The sequence below is a fragment of the Eleginops maclovinus genome, chromosome 24, assembly GCF_036324505.1.
Source record: "Eleginops maclovinus isolate JMC-PN-2008 ecotype Puerto Natales chromosome 24, JC_Emac_rtc_rv5, whole genome shotgun sequence".
Lineage (NCBI taxonomy): Eukaryota > Metazoa > Chordata > Actinopteri > Perciformes > Eleginopidae > Eleginops > Eleginops maclovinus.
Window position 1 is genome coordinate 9,577,787 of NC_086372.1, and position 13,530 is coordinate 9,591,316.

Here is a 13,530-nt window from a genome sequence, read left to right on the forward strand (position 1 = left end):
AAATGAGGTGTAATAGCTGGAATTAAACTCTAATTATAACAGGTAAACCTATCCATTTAAAATAAAACCAACACGTGTTTGGAGGGCAAACGTAAGCTTATATTTACTGCGAGAGGTATATAAAAGCAAACTTGATGGACTTTCTTGTTGAGGAAGAAGGGGAATATTCCAATCTAAGTATTTAGAGGTTACAAGGCGATGAAAGAACCAAACCTAAATAGCTAAACTGAAGGACAAAACCGGAGCGACTCAAGCCGCAGGTGTTTCCAATATGACTGATTGGGACAACAGGTGGGTAATTAGCGTCACCACTAAGAACCTCCCCAGAAAGTGATGAAACATACAGTATGTGATTCAGCATCTAGGAGGGCGGTCAGTATGAACCAGTGTACGGTTATCCTCTGGTATTAATGGATTATATTAGAAATACTGATCAATTAATTAAAAACATTTACATAAACAGTACAATTATACATGGAGTTTCTATAGATGACAGAATATAAATATACAGAAATGTACAATATACTACCTTTTTTAATAATGAGCTTGAGCCTTTCTGCATATTAAGTACTTTGACTTGGGGGTTTACCTGTAATGTGGTATATTTAGACCGTAGTACTATCACTTTTGTTGAGATAAAGTTCCAATCCACCACTGTTTCTTGGACAAATCAAGGAAAATAATTAAATAAATCAGAGTTTTTTTCCAGGGAGAGGAGGCCTGTTGCCAGTTATCACAACCACCAATCTCTAAAACTGCTAAGGGCTGAGTGTCTGTCCGTACTCGAGACTGGGACGCTTTGAAATGCAGATGGCGCGGCATATCAACTGTCACCTGTACGAGGCACTCTAACTCGCGTCGCCGAAATGAGCCTTTTCAAGAGGCGCGTTGTGATGTGTGTCGGCCGACAAGGCAGATTGGTGATGATTGCTCTATTGTGGCTGTCAGCTGTGAGAACAAGGTATTCATCCTTTGTCAGAGCGACGTCTCCTCTCACCAACGAGACACCCCCCCCCCCACTCACCACCACCACATCCAGCCTCTTAACCTCATGTCTTGATTTGGAATTACTGTTCAAAGGCATGCTTTACTGGTGCAGCGCGCCACCATTACTGTCAATGAGTCGATGTGCAGCAGCCATTATGCCTGCTTTCATGAAGACTGCTGTGTTTGGAGCAATCAGGATTCTACTTTGCATGTTTGTCTGCAAATTGTGCATAATGTCGGCCATGATGCTGCAATTTGGTGCAAGGTGACCAAGACGCTTCCTTCTTATATCCCACACACCTTGCTTTCAGAGAATTTGATTTAGATGATTTTTTACCAAAGTTTAAGTCAAAATACCTAAAGATTTTGGGGAAAAATGTCACGTTTTTGATGGTTCACCACAAAATCCTATTTTCACCTGTATTGTATTGACAGTGCAGAATACTGAAAGAGAACAATAAGGAAAAATCACATGTTTATAACTTAAGCTAAAAAAACTCTGGTTTTAATCGAAAAAGTGAAATAAATCGTATTTTTTTACAACAATTAGATCTTAAAATCTGGGCGAATAAGAAGAAAACTATCCATACTTCAAAACTTTAAGCTGAAATAAAAAAGGTTATGTCTAAAGTAAGTGAACTGACCCTTTAAAACATATTTACATCATCTGGAAAAAAGGGAATGAAAATAAACCATGCGATGGAAGTCGGTGTTTCCACTTAAAAGCACTGTCACCACATGCTGCCTGTGGACGTGGTAAATTAGATGTATGTTGTTTGGCCATATTGCGCCTTAACATGAAGGTGTGAGTTTGACAGTGTAGGACACACACCAGCCTTTATATCACCCTGTCCTGAATAAATTCACACACTTATAGTTTCTATAGTACCTCATTTATTCCCCGACACTAAAGCGGCATACTGTGTCCGTGTTGTGCGTCTCTGCTTTATTTTCCCCCCTTTTCTCCCATAATTCAAAGTGAAATACTTCCAGCCATTTGACACAATTAGGCACTCTCTTCCCACCGCATCGCATCCCACTGGATGGCCCTCATTATCACGAGCCCTTGCCTTTTAGATAACTTATAATGAGGCCGAAAATGTTTCACATTTTGCTTTTTCTGTTACACCGTCGGTTCAAAGAGACCTACTTCAACCTAATTAGGAGTTCCAACCGCTGCAGTCAAATGCTTTCCTTGTTTCTTATGGGGTTAACAGCGGTGAGATGTAGATTTTCACAAGACAGGGGCTAAAGCCATTATGTCCAATCTGTGACAGATATCACTGAAGTCCTACGGTAATGGTCTGCAGTACTCACTGTGTGCTGTTACTGCACTGGATGTTGTTAGCCTCATAATGCGGGCCTTTTGACTTTTTATTCCCCAGATCAGCTCACATGTACATCTGCGCATCGAGGAGTCAAATTGAATATAACAGCAAACCTGTTCTTCTCCTTGGGAATGTTTTTGGAAGAACAGCCAAGTCCCAAACGTTCCTCAATGATCCACCAAGGACCGTAAATCCACATTGTGTCCATTTAATTGTCTTCCCTATTGTATCAGGCACCTGGTCAGAAATGTTGGATGTGCACACACTTCCTCTTGGAGTCTCTTGGATGCTGAGCAGAAAATGTGAAGCATGTGCTTATTCCCACTTTCAAAACTGTAAAAGTGGACCTGACCGAATGTAAAAAAAGAAAGCGCACAAGATGTTTCCATCAGCTGGAGTCCATGCATTTACCAAGAGTAAATCAAGCCTATTCCTCTACAGTATATGGTGAGAATCATCCCGCAGTAGGAACTCATAGGATCATAGAGAGGATAGCAACATGAGGAGAGTGTTCCTGAAGCTTTTGGGGAAAACTATAGTGTCATTTTAGTACTAGAAGAAGTGTCTAAATCAAAGTTTAAAGTCAGAGCTGGAGAACAGCTGCAGTAACTGTACATGTTGGCAATTTGTGGTCAATTCTGTTGCACCATTTGCATGTTCAGTCTCAAAAAATGATCTCATGGGTTGAGATGACATAATGTGGTCGGAGTGACAATTCCTTCAACTGGAGAAATGAACCCGATCGAGGAGCTGACAGGAAAAGCTCCGCCGGTTTAAAGTCTCTCTGAAACGGAGCATGAAAGTCTCAACACGTTTTGTCCACCTCTCAGGACCCCGTGGATCAGCCGGCTGTCCACTCAGATAATTACAGGGACAGACTGGACCCCCACGACCTCGCCTGACCCTCTACAATTCAGCTTTCCACTTGGGTAAGTTGTAGGTGTGTTTACTGGGCGCCAGCTTGTCCCTGTTAATAACATGAGCACTGAACCTTGGACCTCACCTGACTATAGTATCTGGGATAATAGCCAGCTCCAGAGTGTCAGTGTGTGTGTTTCCTTTCCCATAATCTTGTTCCCCTCGCACAGCCACAGAGCCCATAAAGCTGTCAGTGAACATGTAGGACACGTCACCTTTGCCGGGGTTTCTCACACACACACACACACACACACATATGCGTCTGCGCAGAGCTGCTGCATTATCCCACACACTGACTGAACAAGCCACTGTTACACATGCACAAAGGTATGCGCACAAGCAAAACAAAAGACGATCACTTAACACCCAGAAAAACTCACAGCCGCTGCTATGGATGTAAGAGCACACACACAGATTCACGCGCTGCAGATAAACACACAGCATTAACCTCGGCAGATTACGCAGGGTCCCTGTAATACGTTAAATTGGAAGCTTGACAGTTTAAAGAGTCGTTCAGTGTGTTGAGAGTGTTTACACGCTGCTGCTATTGGACGTTAAGTCACCCAGGCAGATGAACCAGGTGTTTTTTTATTCCTGCAAATATATTGCGGCTACAGCTGGAAATGAGATTTTTTGCTCTTATTGAAAGAACAGATATAGCGTTTGCCTCGACACGTACACGTTTACAGATGTGTTGCCGCTGTTAGAAACACAAGTCGAGTTAGGAAAAGAAACAGAAGTACATGTGTGTGTCATAACATTGACTGGCATTCCCTGTCGGAGAGCTGCAACAACCACTGGTATTTATTCATCTGCAAATCTTGTATTCCAACGTGCGGCTTGGCTCTCCGGCCAATAGTTATTCCTCTCCAGGGAACGGTTTAGGCTTCAGGAACCCCAAACCAGAACTGATTGTACAGAATGAAAAGACTGAATTATCTGCAACGTCACCTAAAAATCCTAAACACAGAGAGAGAAACAGGCAGGGAAAACTCAGGAAGTCAAAGTCCACACTTCTAACGTTGAAGTAGTGTTTCATCAATGACCATGGAGCAGCGATTGTCGAGTCAAAGAGAGTCTAAATAAGTTCAGGGTTCAGGTATTCTGAGTCGTTTTGTGCCTCTGCATGAATATCCATGTAAATCCTTGTGTTGCTGTGAGTGTGTGCCGTTCAGGCCTGTGTGTATGTGGGGGGGCCGCAGCTCCCGGTCTGACAGGAGGATTATGGGAAACAGATGACTTACGCTTCTAATTTGCAGCCTTAAATTGCAAACAGAGTTTCAGAGTCCAGGAGAGTTATAAACGGGGAAAAGAAAGGTGTGTGTGTCAGCGTGCGTGTGGCATAACCCACCCACCGTCAGACACACACACACACACACACACACACACACACTACACGTTGGCTGCAGGTTCACCTGACCCAGCGCGGTGGGTTATCGATTTATTTTGCATTTCAGGTTTTCTAACCGAGCTTTCGTGCACAACAGGGGTAGGATGAATATTAACACCTTGACGGTCAACATGAGAAGAGACAAAGGTCAAAGCTCGGAGCATCTGCAGCATATATGTAATCAGATATACTCGTATATAAACATACATAAATATTCACTGTGTGACAATGTGTGTATGAAGCGTACAGGCAGTACATGTAGGGGGGATTGCCTGCACTGTGATTGGTCTATTTTCTTCTGTCTGTTTTTCGTTCTTTCTCTTTGTACATATCATCAGTGCAGTTGGTACTTTGTTTCTATTGCTAAATTATAGCATAATGTCATTTGCACTTCTTTAAGTTGAAATGTAAAACCTTGGTTATGCACTGCAGAAACAAAAAGGGTTTTCATCAGAACATGTCGAAGTTGGTGTAGCAGGTTTGAGATTCTGCTCCCTTTTTGTTGCATCTTAATTTGGCAGCATAGAGAGTCTCTTTGCTTCTGTCCTGGTATGAAGACTGGACAAAATGCAGCTCCAAAATCAAGTAAAAGAACAACAACACGGTGTTCTCGCTGCAATAAGTAAAAGAAAGTGAGCATTTACTTGGTAAGATTTCTGAAAATGGGATATTTAGATAAATTAGATATCGTAATTAGCTGATCCTATTTCAAACTGTATTCCACCAGGATCAGGAACGTCACACAATAAGCCAGACATGCTCAAAAGCTTTCTGTTTTCGGATGTTAGCTGTGGATTTTCCAAGGATCGAAAATCAAGTGAGAGGTATTGCTTGAGACAAGATGATCCATATTTGACAAATACCACAGCAGCTTTGAGTCTTTGCCTCAACAGATACTTAAGTCTAAAAACAAGACCCTACCCTTGCTACTTCTTTAGGGTATTGTGTCTTATATTAAGTGCAAAGACATTCTGAGTAGAAATCAGACGAATATACGTGGCAGGATTTGGAGCGGCTACAGTGAATAAGACTTCATAAATGAAACCTATGTATAACGTGTAGTCAGTGGCCAGCGCCACGCAGGAAGTAGAAATTCCCAGCGTGACAGAGCTGTGTTCCTGCAGCACATTTGCCGTGAAGGTAAACAGCTGAGGCAGCAGCCGATAAATCTCCACCTGTTGGTGATTAACCTTTCCAGCCAAGGTAGGGAGAGGAGCAGCGGGGCCTGTGGCGAGCAGGAATGCAGTGCCGGGACATCGGAGACACAGCAGACATTTCTGACCAGTGAGAGCTTCCAGAGAGGAAATACCCAGAAGACAGCTGGGTTGGGGGGGTGGAGGTTCACCTGGCACCTGTTGAGCAGAGATGGTCCTGCTGCTGCAGCTGAGAGCTCACAAATATGGGCTGAGAATCATCATCAAACGAGTCTCCAGGGAATTCTGTGTCTCTCCTTTTGTTATTAATACATTTTTACTGCCACTGCTCAGAATAAGAGTAGCACAATGGACCAGTCAGGAGTTTAAGAGCAGGAATCCAACTGCTGGGTGAAGATATGTGTATAACAGTGCACAACTATGCTAAGTACAGGAGGTCAAATTTGAGTCAAAGAGTTTGTGCTGGATTTACAGATTAGGTCATAACTTCACGATTGGTGTTTGTTTGGCTGGGGGTTATTTACAACCTGTCTCATCTTCTACACCGCCCCTCCTGCAATGAACCCAATGCCTTTCAGATTTTACACATTTTGGAGAACTGATGCATAAACTCAGAACGTAAATATGTTTTATGATTAGTGTGTTTAAGAAAAACATTCATCATTTCAAAAACTGAGCAGGCGTCTACCGGAACATACGTGAGGGGAAATGGGTGTGTGTGTGTGTGTGTGAGTCATTTTTCAAATTTCTTGGAAACACTCAATGTATGTGTGTGTGTGTGTGTGTGTGTGTGTGTGTGTGTGTGTGTGTGTGTGTGGGAGCGGTCAGGTCTTTGTCACTGTCTGGACGGATCTGACACTTATTTTCAAGTTGCACCCCAAACTGCGCGCCATCGTAGGGCATCCCGTTCCCACACGGTGCTCTGCGTACGTTTCAGTTTCAGAAATGCTCAAATTAATATTTTATTTATGACCCGAGATAGACTTTGCACCACGACAATGAGGTCTTGGGTCTAAAAATGGCTCAAAATAGCGAGCCGTATGTAAAGCATAATCTATCTAAAGTTCCTTACTGTGGTTTCCAATACAAAGGAATCTGGGGGAAGCTCCATTGATGGTTTGTTATGTCTTTTGTGGCGCTGGAGTTAGTTTGTTAAGTCTAAAAAAAGACAAATCCTAATTGGAGTTATCTTGGCTGTTTACAGAAAGGAGGTCTGACAAAAAGTAGCATTATGGGAAATGTCCTTATAGCAAGGTCATTTATACATTGCATTGTTGATGTCTGTTTGCACACTGGCAGCATGTCCATGTGCTCCATAATCCAGCAGAGTATAACGTGGCTGTAAATGTTCTGACCATGCTTATAAACTCAGTATTTTCATCCATTTTTTGGTGATAATGGGACCATGATGGCTGCAGAAGTCTCAGTCCTATGAAAAAAGAACTAAGATGTGGTTTGTTAGAAGTTAAAATGTAATCCAAACCAACTACAGGAAACAGCCTGGAGGATTATGGGTAAAAGGAGACAGAAGCAGCTCGGCCTGCTTGGAAAAACCAAGCAGAACAAAGTCAGGCATTTCTTTATGTGGATTTAATTTGAGCTGCACCTCTGCTGCCAGCGTCTCGAACCTACATGACTTTTATTTACAACTCGCGGTCGGTTTATTATTGGACAGTGTGAAACTAAACTCAAATGAAATTTTCCACTCCGGTTTGGACCAAGGAAAACAAACCGGAGGTGTGATTGTAGTTTCACTTAAGATAAGAGCAAAATGGCTGTGGAATCATCAAAGTTTTTCACGGGCCATTTCCTTAATCATGTTACTGTTGTATTGCCTTCTGTGAATGTAAATGTGGCCGGTTCAGATTGAGTTGTAAACATGGGAAAATTCTTCCGTCTGAAAATAAAGCCCTGCTAAAAAAGATCTTAATCTAAACCAGTTGTGTGAAACAGGAGAGTTAGATTATAGTGAAAAAATAAGGGAAAAACAAGTGTTATCATGACCAATATACAGTCAGAGGAACACTGCTGGGTAGAAAGTGAATAAAGGAAAAGCAAATGTGTAAAGACACACACCACACACGCACTAACACACTCAGCATAACACAGAAAATGCAATTTCCTAGAGTGGTATACTGTATAAACTCAGTGTTAGTGGAGCTCTTTTAACTGTGTTTGTAGCAATTTCCTTGAGAAACATCCAAACAGTGTGAACGATACCGGGCCTTTCTCCCCCATACAGTATATCATAGCACTGAACAACGAAAAAAAGCCATTAATGTCCGGGTAAATGAAAGACCACGTCCAAGTTTTTTGTGTCTTATTTATGCTGAGCTACTCTCTGAAAACAGAGGCGATATATTTCACGCGGCCACGTACAATATAAAGCAGAACAAAGGTCATCGTCATCTGTCTTTGGAACGCAACGCATTAAGGTGAAAGATCTTTTCATTCAAACATGAATGGATTACTGGGGCTGCAAAGGTCCCGACCGTAAATAGATTGGGATGTGGCCGTCAAAAGGGAACACGTTTGATGTCCGGGGTTCTTTTAGAGGACCTAACAAGACAGTGACAGCTTACAGGACGCAGAGAGACGGACTGACCACACACAGCGACGGCCCCTTCCTACACAGGTACGGCTCTTTCACATTTTAATCAGACTTGAACAACAAAAACTCCCCAGCCATTGGACTTTTACTTGATTCCCCCATTCAGCCTCAGTCCTGTCTTCAACTGCTAAGGAATGGACAATGGCCCCATACAATATGATAGAGCAGCTCCAGACATTGGGTCACCAAGTCTCAAAAGCATCATTCCCAGGCCAAAACAGGAAATGCCTGAGCATCTATTTTAACCGTATAACCAAGGTGGTTTCACGTATTAAAGAAAGCTGAGCAAACACATAAACCCTAACACACAGACAAGTTTTAAAGCATCCAAAACGCCCCTGTCTTGATACGGATCAAGTAAAACAACATTAGTCAAAATAACAGGAAACACACTTTCTACTTCATTGTGAGAAGACCCAGTTTATCATCAACTAGATTTATGTTTGACTGACTTCTTTGCAAATATCCCCAATAACGATCTCACATGTCTTTTTTAGATGTTTATGAAGGAGGACAATTAGAACACGGTTACATACTGCTGTAAAATATAACATGTTTTAAAGCATCCAAATGTCCTATCTTGCATATAAATAAGAGGAAACACACAGTTCCTACGTCATTGTGGGAAGACAATTTATTATGAACCAGTTTTCCTTTTTCAGGAACTCAATTCTTTGCAAGTAATCCGTCCCACAGCTCATTTCTAATACATCTGAACTCCCAACATGGCTACTTCGGGTAGCATGACCTCTCCATGTGAGGCCCCACTGTTTCAGGATGCTCTATCAGTGTTTCTGCTTCAGTGTCACCCCAACAAATTCCTGCACAACAAAAAACGGCAGCAATCCACACTGTACTTGAAACTGGGAGAGGAGGACCGGTTAGGGAGGGGGGGGGGGGGCTGGGGGCACTGAAGCCTGAGCTACAGGCTTGGCATGGCAGTCCATTTAGCAGCCCATGCAAAGTGTTTACAATAAGTCTGTCTGTGGCTTCATTGTCTCGTAAATGAGGACAGCGAGTCACCTGGCGAGGGGGAAAAAGGTCCCGAAGTGGAAAGTCTTTTGTCTAGCAAATGGCAAACCTTTTCCCCGTCGCCTTCCCAGGAAAGAGAGGTATTTTCTCTTCTTTTTTGTTGTTAAGCCCACAGTCATTAGTCGGCTACAGTGGGGGGAGACCAAGGAGAGGGAGGAGAAGAAAAAAACGTGAGGCCCTTTGCGGGACCTGAACCTTTTCAAATGCGAGCGCGCCTTTTGTTTTTGCAACCCTGTCAAGAACGGTCACCTAATTAGACCTGATATCTCTGGCCAAAGAGAACCCGTTTGTTAATGGCTCTTTACGGAATTTTCTTAATGAGTTTAGATGGCCATTGTGTGGCAGGGAGCTCCTCTAAGACAAGAGCATTTTCCAGCACACACACACATACACACACACACACACACACACACACACACACCGTGGACGCACACACACATAACAAAAAAGAAGTGAAATGAGGGCGAAGATTGAGCAATGGGAGAAGCGAGCTGACATGACTGTGGGCTAAATAGGCAAGGTGTAGCGAGAGCTGCGAGCGTTATGGATGGAATCAAGGCAGGGTCATTAAGGCGGAACAAAAGCGAGTGCGAGCGTACCCAGGGGCCGGGTTCCTATCTGGCTCCGCATTGTGCCGGGCCTTGGCGGCGTTGGACATTTTCAGACGCGAGCTGCACACAACACCTTGATCACATCTAGTCGCTGACACCGTTTTCTTCAGCAAACTCCAGCGGCTTCTTTTGGGAGGGGGGCGCCTTTCTTTTTATTTTACCCTCCAACACCAAACCCCCTCATCCTTCTTTTTTTTTTGTTGCTTTTGTTCATGTCTCAAGGCTGCAGCTTTCCTTTCTTCTCCGCTCTATGGAGAGGGAACAAGCTTGTTAGCTGGCATGGATATTTTGACTGGAGATATACTTTGGCCACTTGCCTATGGAAACAGTGTCAAAGCACAACCTGGCTTAATTGTCACATCGGCAGTCCTGGGAGAGGCCTTTGGTGAGGTCCAGGCCTAATAAATATCAAAAGCTCCTCTCATCTCTCTCTGCTCCTTCCCCCCACATACACCCCTTCTTTTCACCAGTGAGGGAAAACTTGTAAATTAATCTTAGTGTCAAAACAAGACTTTCTCTTCTTGCCTCAGAATCTCTAGTTATTTTTCTGTTTTTGTCCCAGCAGTTTTCATCAAAGGGGTAGTGCTGTCTGAGACCTAGCGGAAGACCATCCGTGCAATTTATAGATTTGATGTTTGTAGAGGCTTGCAGTTCCTCAGTTGATTTAATGAGAGTCTAAAGCTTCAGCAAAATACACAGCAGCAAACAGAGAAAAAAGAATACACATCAACAAAAAACTGAAGCTGTTCAGGAGTCGAACAGTTACAGCAGCTGGTTAAGTGGACGGGGGAATGGCATTCGGGGAACTCCAAATGATGTAGCTCGAGGTTTTCCAAATGGGTCACCACACTGTTGCATAGCGATACGCTGGCATAAAGTATTGATTCCTGATTATGAACAAGATGTGAAGTGTAACGTCCAGAGAATGCTTCTGAGCTTATATTTAGCAAAACATCTGACGTAACTTTGCCCATTGGCTTTGATGTTGGATGGATGTTGGATACACAGGCAGGTTTGAAGTAGCCTGGCTATACCAGCCTACGTACTTCCGCCCAATTTCATTTTGCTCCTGTGAGTGAGACTGGGCAAGAACTCATTACGTACGATTACTGGAGCTCAGAATTCTATCGGTCCAATCAGCGAACAGGGGGAGGGGTTGAGAGCGATTACGTCGAAGTTGGTGCCGAGTTTGAATTGTGGTCTAGTCTGCAGTTCAACAATGGCGATGGAGGAAGAGACGCTAGCTATCCGCTCGGTTGTTTCAACTCTTGAAGGAATTCTTCCTAGCTTCAAATAATTGTTTCGAGTTACGAACTGTCCCCTGAATCCTTGGGTTACACTGACAACACCGACACATGTCTTTGACAGCCACGCTCGCAGGTAGTGATTTGTTTACTACTGTGAAAGCGGAAGTAGGAAGCGTCACGTCAGAGCCTCAGAACATACGTCATTACCAACTGTTAGTGATTGGTTAAAGGGAACTCCAATGATGTTAAGCTTCAGACAAGTTTCCACCCATTACAGTAATCCAAATCCAATGACGCTGTCCCAGACTGTATGCCGGACAGAAGCGAAGTCAGACAGGCTGGTATTACCAGGCTAGATTTGAACCCTGTATAATTCAAATGAAAGCAGGGACTGATGAAAACGCTGCAGAATGCTTGCTTAGCTAGTGTCCTCGTGCATCATCAGCAATGTGTGGGAAATCAATCCTGGTGATTGACAGTAAGTAATGGTGCACTATTAAGCTTTTTGTGTTATTTATATTCTAAAGTGATGTGAAGAGCTCAAAGAAATGAAGGCATATTAATAAAGGCAAGTATGTTCCCCTCAAGATTATATTTTATATACATTTATTATCTTTCAGGTACATGTTAGTATTAAGTGTCTCTCCTGGGACATGTCTCCATGCTTTAATGTTCAGAAAGCTCTTTATGTTTCTCATACTGCCTGTGCTGCAGCACCTCTTTACACCCCCTGTCTGAAACCAGAGCCCAGTCTGCTCTGATTGGTTAGCCAGCACTATTGTGATTGGTCAACTGCTCAGAGGTGTCCCGCCCCTTAGCCCTTATCACGTACAATGTGTTGGAGCGCTAGCCAATAAAAGTGCAAGTGTTACATATTGATGTCACTATGTTACGGAAGTAAACAAAGGAGTCTGATGCAGGTTTTTCAGGCAGGGGTGGGAGAGAATCCCTCTCTGGAGGGAACACAGGGAGCCTTTGCAGACCATTGACATGCACAAAAAAGCACAATAAGGCCCCTTTAAGATGCCCTTAAGCAAGGCATTTGACCGACAACCTCACCAGTGGCAAACAGACTGTTTACAACTGAGTGTGACTTTGAAGGTTACTGTATTACTGCATCAGAGGAAACCATGATATCTCAGAGTAAATGAAGGTAAATAATACATGTTATGTGTAAAGCATCTTAAATTGTACTTTTGGCAACTTTTTTGGACACAAAGCAGCAAAGCTTTTAGGACTTCATGAAGTTAAATTAAATGGCATTCGACAGACGGAAGATTACACATGGGTTCAGTGTTCAGATAGGGCGTATATCAGGCAATATGACTGTAATAGTCGGCCATAAAATGCCTTTCCATCATTGTCACCTTAGTGATGGATGATGTCATATGTTTCAGAGATACATAGGGCTTTGTTTCTACTGATTTATAAACCATGGCTCCGTATCTGTACTTAATCATATCACTATCAGTCCGCCCCGCAGATCTGTTAACCCTAGAAGAGTTTCAGAGGAGTTTTCACCCAAAGGATTAATATCCTAGGGGAAATGTTGTCTTCTTTTGGTATGAAAACAGCACAATTCTTCAGATATCAGCTCCGGATATCCGAAGAACATTGGCTATTGGCGCATCCGTCTCAGCATCATGTGCTTCAAGTACATGTATGCTTTGTTTCTGTATACGTTGCCCCACTGCCTCCTAGACAAATTCCTGTGCATTTATGCTACATGGTGCATTAAGTGATTTTGGGTCTGATTATAAAGGGACAACTCACCCAGTTTTTTTGAATACACAGCGCTTGAGGGTCAAACTGTCTCATTCAGCCACGACTGATGCACTCAGACAGTCACCACCGCCTCGTAAAAAAGAAGGGGGGTTTAGGCTTTTATCTTTCCCAGTCCATTTTAATAAGCACACTTTGTGACAGCTTGGGTTTCCCCGGCATCTTAGGTGATACGCAACTGAGGCGGAGACTTCCAATTAAAGAGGGGAGGGAGAAATGAAGAGTGACATGAAGGAAGGTGATGAGAGCTAAAATGTGCGAAAGAGGGAGAAAACACGGCTGGTAAAAGAGAGAAAAGGTTTGGATCCGCATGGCCTTTTTTTTTTTTATAACCCCACTCTTGTCTGTGGCCTTGCCTTCGTTAACTCAGTTAGGCCTGTTACATTAGCCGCTGGAATGCTTTATGTACTTGTACCAATTCAATTATTTGTTTCTTCGACTCAGCCGCGGCAGGAAGCGAGGAGATAGGC